Below are 14116 nucleotides of genomic sequence, written 5' to 3' on the forward strand. Positions count from 1 at the left end.
ATAGATGAACTGAATATGTTGAGTGTATGTATCTTGCAATATTTCTGTATTTCTTTTTTTTTTCAAGCAAGTACAAAATAAAGTACAACTAAAGCAAAAGAACAACAAATTATTGAACTAAGACATGTACATATAAAAGGGGTTTACCTTTGCAAATGTATGTATTCATATGTTTCAGAATAAAGACATCACTGTTGGTACTCAAAGCATGTGTCCCTTTTTTTGGGGGGGGGGGTCAACTAACCGGCTGTTTCTCTATAGTGGTCACCTGGCCATAGTGGTCAAATTTGGCCAGTCCCTTGAGTGACCACTATAGGCAGGTTTGACTGTATGTAACTTCTAATGTTTGTGTAGTTAGGTGGCTGCTGACTGATGCAGTATTGAAGACTACTGTGTGGACCTGACAAGAGAAGATTGGACCAGATCGGGTGATTTAGAGACACAAGAGCAAGATGACAACAACAACATCCACAGGTGAGATAATGATTGCTTTTGAAGATCTATTTGACTCTAGCACTCTTCCCTTATACACTTTATAAAAATAACACACATGTAGCAAAACATCTTTCACATTAATTTTGTATTGCCTTTGACTTGAATAAATGACTAGTATATTAGACTTCTTGAGCACTTGTCAACATTTCTAGGAAGAGGCAAAGTAAAAAGTCGCATACAAGAGTTCATCTTTACCTGGTAGCTAGTTACCCATTCATATACAATAGCCATGTACCTGGCATCAATTGTTCTTTTATAATTATGTAGGTATAATTCGGGTCCGCAGTCCAGATGTTCCTGTCCAAACCAGGCTAGATGAGACAGCTGACTTTGAAGTTGAAGACAGAGTGAAGAGTTTGTACAGGTGAGACCATATTTTCCAACTTGATATTTTTCCTCTCCTATTGGATGTATTAGTAAGAGCTGTGGCATAGGTTGCTACCAGTAACACTTTGAAAAGCTTATCTTTTTGTGCATCGATTCAAGCAACTTGCTTGACAACTTACATGACTAGTCTTATTTCTTGCCTCACATGTTATTACCTCCGCGGTAGGGTTTTGAGAGAGATTTATATTTTCATGTTCGCAGCTGTTTCTCGCGTTTGGGTGGACGGATTCTTTTGAGACTCAGTATATGTTTTGCTATTGGGCTGTAGATGATGCACGTTCATTTGTTTTTATTGTATATGTGTTTTTGGGCGTGAAAATGGTGCCTTTTGGTGGCCCCAGAACACCCCTTTGAGCGTGAAAATGGTCAAGACCGTTGACCTTTGGCGTGTGTAAAGTATTCTTAGTCTCGTCCACGAAGCTGACCCCTCACACAGGGGTGTACGGTCTCAATAAATTCTTTGTTAAAAACCCTAGTCCTGTGGCGCGCAACAATTGTTGTGGTGCACATGCATCTTCTGTATGCGAGGCGCAACAGTTGTTCTTTGGAGGGTATTTTTAGTACGCGTTCACGGGGCGCGTGATCAGCAACTTCCGGGTGGGCCAATGGGTCAGGGGTCAACGTCCTCTTGCGCAATTTTTGTTTTGGATGTTTTCGGCGCATATTACGACTTCTAACTTTCAAATACAGCGGTATACGGTCTCAGACGTTCACGACATGCATTTTTACCGAGGATTCAGACCTTTACTTCCCCGATTTATACGAAGAATCGGCGGAAAATGGAGGAAGTGACAATGAGGATGGCTTGCACATGCGGGAAGCTACTTCAGCTTCGTCTGATTTAACGGTTTCGGTTGTCATTCTGAGTTTCATTACGAGTTCCTTGCGGCAGATTAAATAGAATTTCATAAGTTCGTGGGTACATGTTATGGGCTGCAGATGAAAATGTTGACCTGTGTTAACAGAACCAGGAATGCTAAATCTAACACTATAATGTTACATAACAAACAATATACAACATATGAAAATATACAATAAAAGCCTGGAGGTATAAAATCTCAGATTTTACTTGTTATTATTAAGAATAAGGTGTAACATGCTACAAGTACATATACATTTTGTATCCAGACTCTTTTTCACATCTTCAAACAATTAGGCTGACAAAAGAGGTTACATTGTATAATGTCTCCAGTATAACCTCCTTGGTCCCAAATTGCACTTTTAGTCATTTGAGATACAGCACGTCACACTTTCTGCACTGTGCTTTGGACTTTTACAGGCAGCATTTAGTTCTTACTGTCATAAACTTGCATGTTGTGTGACATAATATCTTGCATTAGTAAGGCCAATACAGTGACTTTTGTTTCTTTGTCTTCAAGATGCGGACCCGGAGACTGGACTGCAGCAGGAGGAAGAACCAGACTTTTGTAGGCAGGGCTGCATGAAAGAAGATGGGAAGGAGTGAGTATGGTTTCTTTATTAACACAAGACAACACTCTACATGCATACACTTGCACTGACATTTCTCTTTTTTTCGTGAGGAGCCATTTAACGTTTATTGTAGCCAGCAACTTCAATTTCATGTCAAGCAACTCTGAAAAATTCTTCATATTGTATGGTTGAATGCCAAATTGTCCCTAAATTGTTGCTTCAGACCTTTACACTTAAATTCCTTGCATCTAAGCCGGCTGCATGAATTCCACGTTGCTATTATCTTCATATTGTATGAATCCCAAATTGCCCCCAAAATTGTCACTTTGGACTTTTCTTTACACTTGTCTATCTTTGTATTAATTCCACACTACTTCCTTGTTCTGTCCATTTTCCCGCCAAAAAAAAAAAATTGGCACCCTCACCTGGTTAATTAATTGGATTAAGTTTTCCCGCCAAAAAACTTAGTATATAGAGCACTCTAACCTTGAACTTGTGCCCCCCTCCCCACTCTTCCTGCCCACCTCACCCACAACTCAGAGTATGTTAGTTACACTGTTCTCTGGACTTCTTCGAACATGTAGTCACCACACTCTGGTAGCAAACACTTTGTTGATCGAGTGTACTTTTTCCACCACTTGGACTTTAGAATAATCTCTCGCTCTCCTGGTCAGTCAATGCACTAAGTGTACTCCCCGGGGGATGTCTTTTCGGAGACATTGATGCTTCGACACATCAGTATACCAGTGCAATTGATCGACCAGGAGAGCGAGAGATTATTCTAAAGTCCAAGTGGTGGAAAAAGTACACTCGATCAACAAAGTGCTTGCTACCAGAGTGTGGTGACTACATGTTCGAAGAAGTCCAGAGAACAGTGTAACTAACATACTCTGAGTTGTGGGAGGTGGGCAGGAAGAGTGGGGAGGGGGGCACAAGTTCAAGGTTAGAGTGCTACCAGAGTGTGGTGACTACATGTTCGAAGAAGTCCAGAGAACAGTGTAACTAACATACTCTGAGTTGTGGGAGGTGGGCAGGAAGAGTGGGGAGGGGGGCACAAGTTCAAGGTTAGAGTGCTCTATATACTAAGTTTTTTGGCGGGAAAACTTAATCCAATTAATTAACCAGGTGAGGGTGCCAATTATTTTTTTTTTGGCAGGAAAATGGACTGAACAAGGAAGTAGTGTGGAATTAATACAAAGACAAGTTTTTTGGCAGGAGAATTTAAGCCTAAAGAAAGGTCTAAAGTGACAACTTTGGGGGCGACAACAACAATGCAGCCGGCTGTAATACGGTGGGAGAATTTAAGTGTAAAGGTCCAAAGCGACAATTTTGGGGGCAATTTGGGATTCATACGATATTTAAGAGGATGACTAAGGAATTCATGTGGCCGGCTAAATTTCAACGTTTTTCGGCGGGAGAATTTAAGTGTAGAGGTCAAAAGCGACAATTTTGGGGGTAATTTGGGATTCATACAATATGAAGAGGATAACAATGTGGAACTCATGCAGCCAGCTTAGATGCGAAGATTTTCGGCGGAAGAATTTAAGTGTAAAGGTCTGAAGCAACAATTTAGGGTCAATTCGGCATTCAACCATACAATATGAAGAATTTTTCAGTGTTGCTTGACATGAAATTGAAGTTGCTGGCTACAATAAACGTTAAATGGCTCCTCACGAAAAAAAGAGAAATGTGAGTGCAAGTGTATGCATGTGAAGTGTTGTCTCGTGTTAATAAAGAAACCATACTCACTCCTCCCCATCTTCTTTCATGCAGCCCTGCCTACAAAAGTCTGGTTCTTCCTCCGGGTCCGCATCTTGAAGACAAAGAAACAAAAGTCACTGTATTGGCCTTACTAATGCAAGATATTATGTCACACAACATGCAACGTTTATGACAGTAAGAATGGAGCTAAATGTTGCCTGTAAAGGTCCAAAGCACAGTGCAGAAAGTGTGACGTGCTGTATCTCAAATGACTCAGAGTGGAATGTGTATGGGACCAAGGAGGTTATACTGGAGACACTATTACTTCTTTCGTATGAGTAATTGTTTGAAGATGTGAAAAGGAGTCTAGAAAAGTGTGACATACTGTGTAATTAAAAGCAGTGAAAGCTTTTAGTGACTGGATGATTGGATTTTAGGATAGAAATTTATATTAGCCTGGGTTTGTTGCTGAACAAATGAACTATACTCACAAGTTACAAGTGTGCCCACTGTCTTCTCTCACTGCTTTGCTGTCTTCATTTCCTTCTGCATCTTCAGGTCAACTGGTTTGCTGTAAAAAGCCATCATCGCAAGTTTCTCCCAGACTGGACAGCCAGCACACACCTAAAATAATATAAAAGGATGTGTTAAGGAAAAACATCCCCAGGCAAGACTGAAGAACCAAACTAATAATAGCATCATACAATTCAACTATCCCATTTTTGAAAGAGTTAGGCTCTAGAAAACTGCTTTTAAAAGTGCTGTACTTGTAGCATGTTACACATTTAGAGTTCATGTAATAAGTCATGTAAGTTGTCAAGCAAGTTGTTTGAATCGATACACAAAAGTTAGTATTAGGCTTTTCAAAGTGTTACGTTATAGCAAGCTACATATGTATGCCACAGCTTTTATTCATCCAATAGAAAAGGAAACATCTATGACATTGTTGTTAAGTATTGTCTCACCTGCATGAACAGGTACAAACTCTGTCTTCAGGTCAACTGGTTTGCTGAGCCGTCATCACAGGTTTCTCCCAGTCAGGACAGGAACACCAGGACACACCTATCTAATATAATGAATAATTAGTGTGATGCTCCCAAAAAAATTTCCAGGCAACTAGGTGACCATGAAAGTGATAAAATCCTGCAATTTAACTACCAGTATCCCTTTGCTTAGATATGTACAAAGTAGCTTGTTACAATGTATGCCTCTGAGTTCTTAACACAGAGAAAAAATAAAGTTGAAAGCATTGTCTCACCTGTACAAACTCTTCACTCTGTCTTCAACTTCAAGCTGTGTCATCTAGCCTGGTTTGGACAGCAACATCAGGACTGCTGACCCTAATTATAACTACATAATCATAAAAGAACAATTGATGCCAGTTACATGACTATTGTATGAATGGGTAACTAGCTACCAGGTAAAGATGCGCAACCTTTTACTTTGCCTCTTCCTAGAAATGTTGACAAGTGCTCAAGAAGTGTAATAAACATGTACTTAGTGTAGTAATTTATTCAAGTCAAAGGCAATACAAAATGTATGTGAAAGATGTTTTGCTACATGTTTGTTATTTCTATAAAGTGTAAGACATAAGGGAAGAGTGCTAGAGTCAAACAGATATTCTAAAGCACTGTCTCACCTGTGGATGTTGTTGTTGTCATCTTGCTCTTGTGTCTCTAAATCACCTGATCTGGTCCAATCTTCTCTTGTCAGGTCCACACAGTAGTCTTCAATACTGCATCAGTCAGCAGCCACCTAACTACACAAACATTAGAAGTTACACATGCACTTGTCTCAAATAACAAAGTAAATAGTAGGTTGAATGCAAAATTCAGGTTTTTCTCACCTGAGAGTCATCGTCGGTCTTCAAATCACCTGGTCTGGTCCAATCTTGTCTTGTCAGGTTTACGAAGAATTCACCACTACTGCATCAGTCAGCAGCCACCTAACTATACAGAAATTAGAAGTTACACACTTGTCTCAAATAACATCAAATAGTTGTAGTTAAAATGCAGAATTTGGATTTTTCTTACCTGATATTCCTCTTCAGTCTTCAAATCACCTGGTCTGGTCCGATCTTCTCTTGTCAGGTTTACAAAGAATTCACCACTACTGCATCAGTCAGCAGCCACCTAACTATACAGAAATTAGAAATTACACACTTGTCTCAAATAACATCAAATAGCTGTAGGTAAAATGCAGAATTGGGATTTTCCTTACCTGATATTCCTCTTGGGTCTTCAAATCATCTGGTCTTGTCCAGTCTGTCTTGTCAGGCACAGGCAGTTAAGTCCCGACTATTGCATCAGTTAGCAGCCACCTGCAGTACAAGTAACCCCAATGTGTACAGACATTAAAAGTTACACACTAGTCTCAAATAATACCAAGTAAATGGTAGTTAAAATGCAGAATTTGAATTTTTCTCACCTGATATTCTTCTTGGGTCATCAAATCATCTGTTCTGGTCCAATCTGTCTTGTCAGGTTCAGACAGAAGTCCTCACTACTGCATCAGTCATCACTTAACTTGTCTCAAATAATAAAAACTAGCAATGTGCACACACACATTAAATATCTTTACTTTAAAACAAACACATATCTCGAACCTCCACAAAAACTCTATAAACAGTTAATCACCATAAAAATGTAGATAGAAACAACAATAAAATTATAAATCAACCCCCTTCAACTGAAACTTTATGTGGAATACGAAAAAACTCTGCGCAAAATGTTTTGAAAACAGGAATTGCTACCGTCAAGCAAAGTCAGCTGTAGTGTTTGCGCCAGAAATACTTGGGCTTGGTCATTATTCTTTACTGAATTACACTAAAAGGAAACGAACAAACTTTTAAATTATACATCATACGGTGCAGATGATAATTAATAACGAAAGTATGGTCACCTCGACATAACTAGCTTTCAAACGTTTTGTATCGTATTCATTTCGGCGCCTTGAAAGTTAGAGGACCCCATCTTGTTCACGCAAATTTTTGGCGGGATCATCAAAAATAATTACGTATATCGTTACACGGCCACATTCCAACAGGTGTTTTGAACCACGTGGAGATAAAGAGAGAAAATGGTTTGGTCAGTGCAGAATTTCTTTCGACAAATATAACCTCAAAACGCGGAACAACTGCCTAAAAAGACATGCACATACATTCAACACTCTACAAGCGCACCACACATTGAAAATGTTGTTGAAAACGCGGCAACTTGATACACTTTGTCTAAAATTAGGAACGGCCGCTCCCTAATACAGAAATATGTTATTTCTTACGGAATATAACTTGACATGTTCGTACTAGTTGCTATTTTAGGAATAATGTCAGCTAAACGAATGTACTGTTGGTTTACCTGCAACAATGAGCGAAGTCGTCTCTATACCACGTGCACGCTACTCTTCCCAACTGTAATCTCGCCATTTTTGTCTTCTCCAAAATTCGCCATGTGAAGAAATCCGCACTTTCTCTTGAAAACATCAACAGAACGGCACAAATCCACAGCACAAACTCCCAGACATTCTGCTGCACACTTACTAAGACATTCTATCGACGAAAACGTCTAAAAGTACCCAGAAAGTTGTGGAAAAATCAGCCCAGAGTATTCCCGTGGCACGAAATCGCCATTTTGAACAGGACCGTCCCAATTTTTTTTAAACAGGTGCGCACAACGGCCGTGCATAATTAATGTGAAGTTGATAATCTAATTATGACGACCAATGACGGCCCGTTTCGGTGACAGGCACTTATATGTGTCGAAGAAGGACGATTAGATTATCTAATTACGAAGGATACTCACGTTGATGTCAATCTCGGTAAAAGAATGGGTAAAAATGCAGCCACGGGGCACCTTTAAATTAGTATTTCTATCATCACAATTTTAGCACGTTTTCAAGAATAAGCTGTTATGTGGCCACAGTATGAAACATAACACTCTTGCCCAATTTTCCTATTCATCTATTTTCGCGGTTTATTCCGTGGTAGAATAAACACCTTAATTCCACACACAGGCAAACCTGTCCTTGGTGCTGAACACCATCCACACACAGGCAAACCTGTCCTTGGTGCTGAACACCATCCACACACAGGTAAACCTGTCCTTGGTGCTGAACACATTCCACACATAGGTAAACCTGTCCTTGGTGCTGAACACCTTTCACACATAGGCAAACCTGTCCTTGGTGCTGAACACATTCCACACATAGGTAAACCTGACCTTGGTGCTGAATACTTTCCACACACAGGCAAACCTGTCCTTGTTGCTATACACCTTCCACACACAGACAAACCTGTCCTTGGTGCTGAACACCTTCCACACACAGAAAAGTCAATTCACTAGCTAGCTTAACTAATCTCTCCAATTTACTCAATAATCAAAGCTGTTGTTTATATATAAGTAAAGCACAGGGAATTTTGTCATTTGGTGACTTGAGAAACGATCACGAGATGTGCTCTTATGGGAATTTTACTCCAGGTCTTTTCTGCTGTTGTTCTTGACTTTGAGGCTCTCCTCGACTACCTAGTAAATATCACAAATGTATCGGGAAAGGACCGTTTTATTCCCAAATCTGTTCATTTTGAGACAAGCATTCTGTTATGAGCGGCTGAATATGGAGCTTTTTCCATCAACATGTCTGCAATTTTTCTTTTTTATTCAGTTGAAGTATTGTTGCAGTGTATTGTTGCAGTGTTAAGTCATAATACTATTTATAATGTCCTCTTGTATATTACAGCATTGTACAAATTCTCCACTAGTATGTCTGGATTAAAAAAAGATATTATATAAAACAAAGAAGAAAGCTAATCTAATTTCCTGGTGAATTATGCAAAGGAGGTCCTGATTGGAGTAATTTATGTTTGATGATGTTCATGTTCACTTGTCTTCCAATTGCCGCAAGTATGAAATTCCCGCCATTTACCAGTAAGGAATTATAAAATTTTCTAATTACCCTTGCCAAGAAGGTTATGTTTTCAGGGGCGTTCGTGGGTGTGTGTGTGTGTTTTGCATAATTAATAAGAAATGTTATAATTCCATAGTGTTAACTGCCTGGAATTTCATACTTGGGGTATTTTAAAGTTAAGTAAATGTGAACATAATTAAACATAACTTATTCAAATAAGGGCCTCATTTGCATAATTGATGACGAAATGCTATAATGGCATTCTTTGTTAATACAAGACTGTATTTTGGTGTAGAATGTGATCAACAGATATAATTCATGCAATTGACGATGCTATTTGCATAATCAGGGGGATTAATGTAATCTATACTTTCTTAGTCATAAGAAAGTCATTTGGCAAAGGTATGAGATCGTGGAACTCTAGTTCTTCTATTTGTGCATTATCATATATCGGTTCTTACTTCACTGTCAAGTTGCACATGTATAGTAGATACTCTTATCTACATAAATGTAGACATTCGTATGTCGAATCAGTTAAAACTTTGACACATATGCATGAGTAATCATCTTCAATTCATGCAAAGCACCATAATCTTCTATCTGGTACAGTGTCTTTGATGATATGTCTGGTTACATACTGGTCATACAACAATTATGCATGAGCTTTTTAAATACTTCAATAGAATTGTAAAACTTTTAACAACAGCTTGTAATCAAAATCCTCTTTAGAACACAAAAATACTGGATACTAGATATTATTTAATTAGGGTATCTGTCTGGTAGCATTTAAATACCTACTGAGTTTAAAATGTCATATTTTTAGTTAAAAAATATTCACTTTTAATCGGAAGTAAAAACCTTCAGAAGAAACTGGTCTTGAAAAATAAAGTCGAGTTTTTACTGTCGTGACTGAACATTCTCAGAGACCTTGACACGACAGCATCAAGAATCGTGCCAGCTTTTGCCCTGACTGTTGTAGTTGCAGTTGTGGTCGTTTCTTCAGGCCCTGCACTAATATGGTGTAGTGAAGTCACCTCAGAGGAAGACATGTTTGCCACTGTTGTGTTACACCAAGGCAACGTCGTGTTTAGAGGCAGTGAACCATTCACAGTAGTCCATGTGACACAGTCTGGAGGGTAGCTGAAGTCTGGATTGGGAACAAACTCCCGTACCACCACCCCAACAGTCAGAATGGCAAGGCAGGCAGCTACAGCTACGAGCCTTCTGTACACCATCACCTTAAACGGAAGTTTCTCCAGACTTAGAACCATGACCTCGGATGTGTCAGACACTTCACTGGTCAGAGAGTCTAACAGTGGCTCAGTATCTGTTGAACCTGTTTCTTGTAAGAAATGTTGTGTGTCTGCCTCCTGCATTTCAGACAGTTCTCTGTTGAGTGGCGGCATTGTAGTGAATTCTGTCTCCTGTTCGGTAGATTTGTGTACAAGGCTGTGCTGTGAGTAAGTAGAGTCCTCAAGTGTAGCTGCAACACTTTGCAGTTCTTGTGCACCTGAGAGAAAAAACATTATGTTTTGATCTTAAATTTTCTCATAAAAGGGTAGAATATATTATATTAATTTCTGTCGTCTTTTGTCATGATTCATTTTTTTGCAATGGCTTTACTTTTCAGGAAGAAAAATCATTGACAAGCCCTTCAATTGATAATGACACAAAGCTGGCGTCCAAAATTGAAGCAAAATTATTTTACTTACCGGACCTTCCCAAAGATCCATTGGGAAACCTGTCTTCTCTGTCAAGTTCCTTGGCAATTCTGCCATTACAGTGGCTGGCATCCTCCTCAGCTTTGACTCCAGCCCTGTCCTGAGCCTTCCGTGCCTCCTGCACCCAGTCTGTGCGAGCGATGGTGATTAAGAAAGACACACACTGGAAGATGGTGGCTATCCCCAGTCCAAAGTACAGCCCTGTCAAAAACACAAGGTTCATACACTTCAACATTTAGCTCAGCAAAGATACATGTACATGTAAATTCTAAAGTAAGTCAAGGGTTAACTTTTGCCCAATGAACAGATTAATGCTGGTGTAAACGTATCAATTTCCTTGCCTGGAGACAAGCACTCTTTTGTATTCCTGCTTGTTCACTCGATGAATAAAACACAAAATACTGAATAGAGTATTTTCAACATTTAGTTGATTTACAGAATTTTAGCACCCCCAAACTACATGACAGTCTTCCTTTTCTTCTTTCACCTTCAGATATTAAATTTATCACATTCAAAGTCAAACATAAATAAAATAGTGTTTGCGTAAGGCCAAACCTTTCACTCCTAGATGTAGCTTGAACATGAAGATGGCAATAAAAGGCAGCCCCAGGACGTAGTACCCTGCAAAGGTGATGATGGCACCCAGCTTCTGCTTCCCACAACCCCGCAGTATGCCAGCACAACCAGCCTGCAATACACAATATATCTATTAGTATTATCTGATTGGTTTTCATGTCATGCAATTATACAACAGTAACTGTTATCCTAATGGCAGTGCAAATGATACAATCAAGGGACTTGATAATAAGGAGTTGTGATTGTACTTAAGGCCACACCAATTTAATTTGTTGGTTCTCGGATTCGCCTCTTCATTTTTTCCTGATTTGCAAAAAAAAAAAAAAAAAATTGAGAATCACCTGCAAAATGCTCATATTTTGCCCTGAACAGTTGAAAACAGTCCTTTTCTTCCTAGTCGTTACAGTTATTCCATCTTTCAATGCAGTAGTATCATTAGAAGTTCAAAATTCATTGTTTAAATTTTGAACCAGCCTGGTGTGTTGACTTCATACCTCCTATCGTAGCATTTGGGGCTATAATAGGATGCCTAGATCTGTTTTTATTTTTTTTTTTTTTCGCCCTGTCGCTTCATATTTTTCCTGAAAAAATCCGAGAACCAACAAATTAAATTGGTGTGGCCTAACAGACAAATATGTGGGATTTGTGGGGCCAGGCAAACCCATGAAAAGGGGGTGCGTGGAAAATCATTGAGGTTATCCGGCGGTTTTTCTATCAAAAGTCGGCAATCCCTTTTGTATGGTTCTTTTGTAAAGCGAACTAAAATCCCTCGCAAACTCTTTATTTGCTCCGCTGCACAAAATTTAGTCCTTGCGAACATAAATGCATTAACAGTACCTGTACAGTGTCTGCCAGCTGTGTCACACAAACAATGGGTAGCACTTCTCCTATAAGGCTTACAACCTCCCTGGAGAAACAATGAAAAAAAATTTAGTTTAACTGTTCCCAAGAAAGGGACAAAAATACAGGATAAAGACACCTAACAGCATTGAAGCATGTTAACCACGTGTCTGTCAATTCTTACAACATGCAAGTGCATGAGACAATGAAGACGTCAGACAGTTATAATTATACTCACTTGTCATTGGTGAACACAGAGCCGAGCACATGACGTGATGACACCAGGACAATGGAGGCAACAAAAGCATAGCAACCTGTCATGGCAGAAAAATTCATCTTAGTACCACGAGAAAGTATCTCAAAACACTACATACACAAGGATATGACAACAGGTACAATGTAATTGAAATTACCTGGTTTAGCATGTTTCTCAATTTTACTACTTATAAGACACTGCTGATGGCTGCATTGTTTGGAAGGCAGCATGCAAAATACCTGGTTGCCCAGTTGCCCTGGGCAACCAAATTTACTTGGGGCAACCTACTAGTAGTATTTTACATTTTATTTTGAATTTAATGCCCACTTGGCTTGCACCCCACTGTATCTGGCAAATGTATCAGTAAACTAAAGGTTAGAAATATTGTCAAAAGCTTATGTATGTAACATTACTTAATTTGAGGAAAGTAGTAACTTATAGGTGGGGCAACCTAATGGGCATTGTAATTTTTGCCGTAGGTTGCCCACTGGGCAACCTGGTTAGTATTTTGTACACTGGAAGGTAGGATTAGACATCAATTTAACATAATGATTGTAATACACATAACACATTCAATTTGTTAATGATGATACGGAAAAAAAACTACGGAACCATGTGGTAAAAATGAACAGAAGAAAGAAAGATCTTTACTTTAAGACTAAGATAATGGAGAATTCTAACAATCCCAAACAGTTGTGGAAATCAATCAACACATTCCTTGGCCGTGGCAATACTCACTCCCCATCTTGTGTGGAAGCTGATGGCAAGTTTATTACTAAACCACTTGACATTGCAAACTACTTTAATGACTATTACATAGACAAGATTAAAACCTACAGAACAGATACAGATTCTCCAAACTCAACTGTAACTGATCTGATAGATCAGAACATTATGTCTGACAAAGAATGTCAACTGGAATTCCACACAATCAGTAGGGAGAATATTCTGAAGCTGTTGAGTGACATACCTATGACAGCAACATGTGGTGTAGACCAGATGGAGAACAGATCAATCAGACTGGCTTCTGGGTATATAGCAGCACCTGTACGCCATATTGTCAATCAGTCTCTAACAACGGGCTGCTTCCCTAGCCAATGGAAATCAGCAAAAGTACGCCCCCTACCAAAAATCCCAGAATGCAGCTGACAGGGAAAAATAGTCGGCCAATTAGCCTATTACCGGTGTTGAGCAAAGTGTTAGAGAGAGTGGTACATGACCAGATTCTACATTATGTAACTGCTAACAGCATTGTGTCAACTGCACAACACGCATATCGTCCTAACCACTCAACCACTACTGCCATGGTTAAGATGACAGACGACTGGTTGTCAGCTATGGATAAAGGGGAGCTTGTTGGAGTTGTATACTTAGATTTTAGCGCAGCATTTGATCTTGTTGATCACGCTATTCTCTTGGCTAAACTTAAATCTTACGGGTTTCAACTAGATGTTTTGGCTTGGTTTGAAAGCTACCTACAGGGCAGAACACAGGTTGTTTATGTTAATGGTCATTTTTCCCAGCCATTGGGGCTTGACTGTGGAGTACCACAGGGCAGTTGTTTAGGTCCATTGTTATTTACACTGTATACGAATGATCTACCGTTAGCTGTATCACAATGCTCGACCGAAATGTTTGCCGATGATACATCACTTTACAGGGCTGCCAAGTCAGTCAGTGCTATTGTTGCAGCTTTACAACCTGATCTTGTAAAAGTGACAGACTGGGTCAATGCCAATCGTCTTGTCATGAACGTACTGAAAACAAAATGTATGCTATTTGGAACAGCCCGCCGGCTAGCTCTTCT

Source organism: Branchiostoma belcheri, unplaced genomic scaffold (genome assembly GCF_001625305.1).
Source record: "Branchiostoma belcheri isolate BF01 breed outbred unplaced genomic scaffold, Haploidv18h27 scaffold3, whole genome shotgun sequence".
Taxonomy (NCBI): domain Eukaryota; kingdom Metazoa; phylum Chordata; class Leptocardii; order Amphioxiformes; family Branchiostomatidae; genus Branchiostoma; species Branchiostoma belcheri.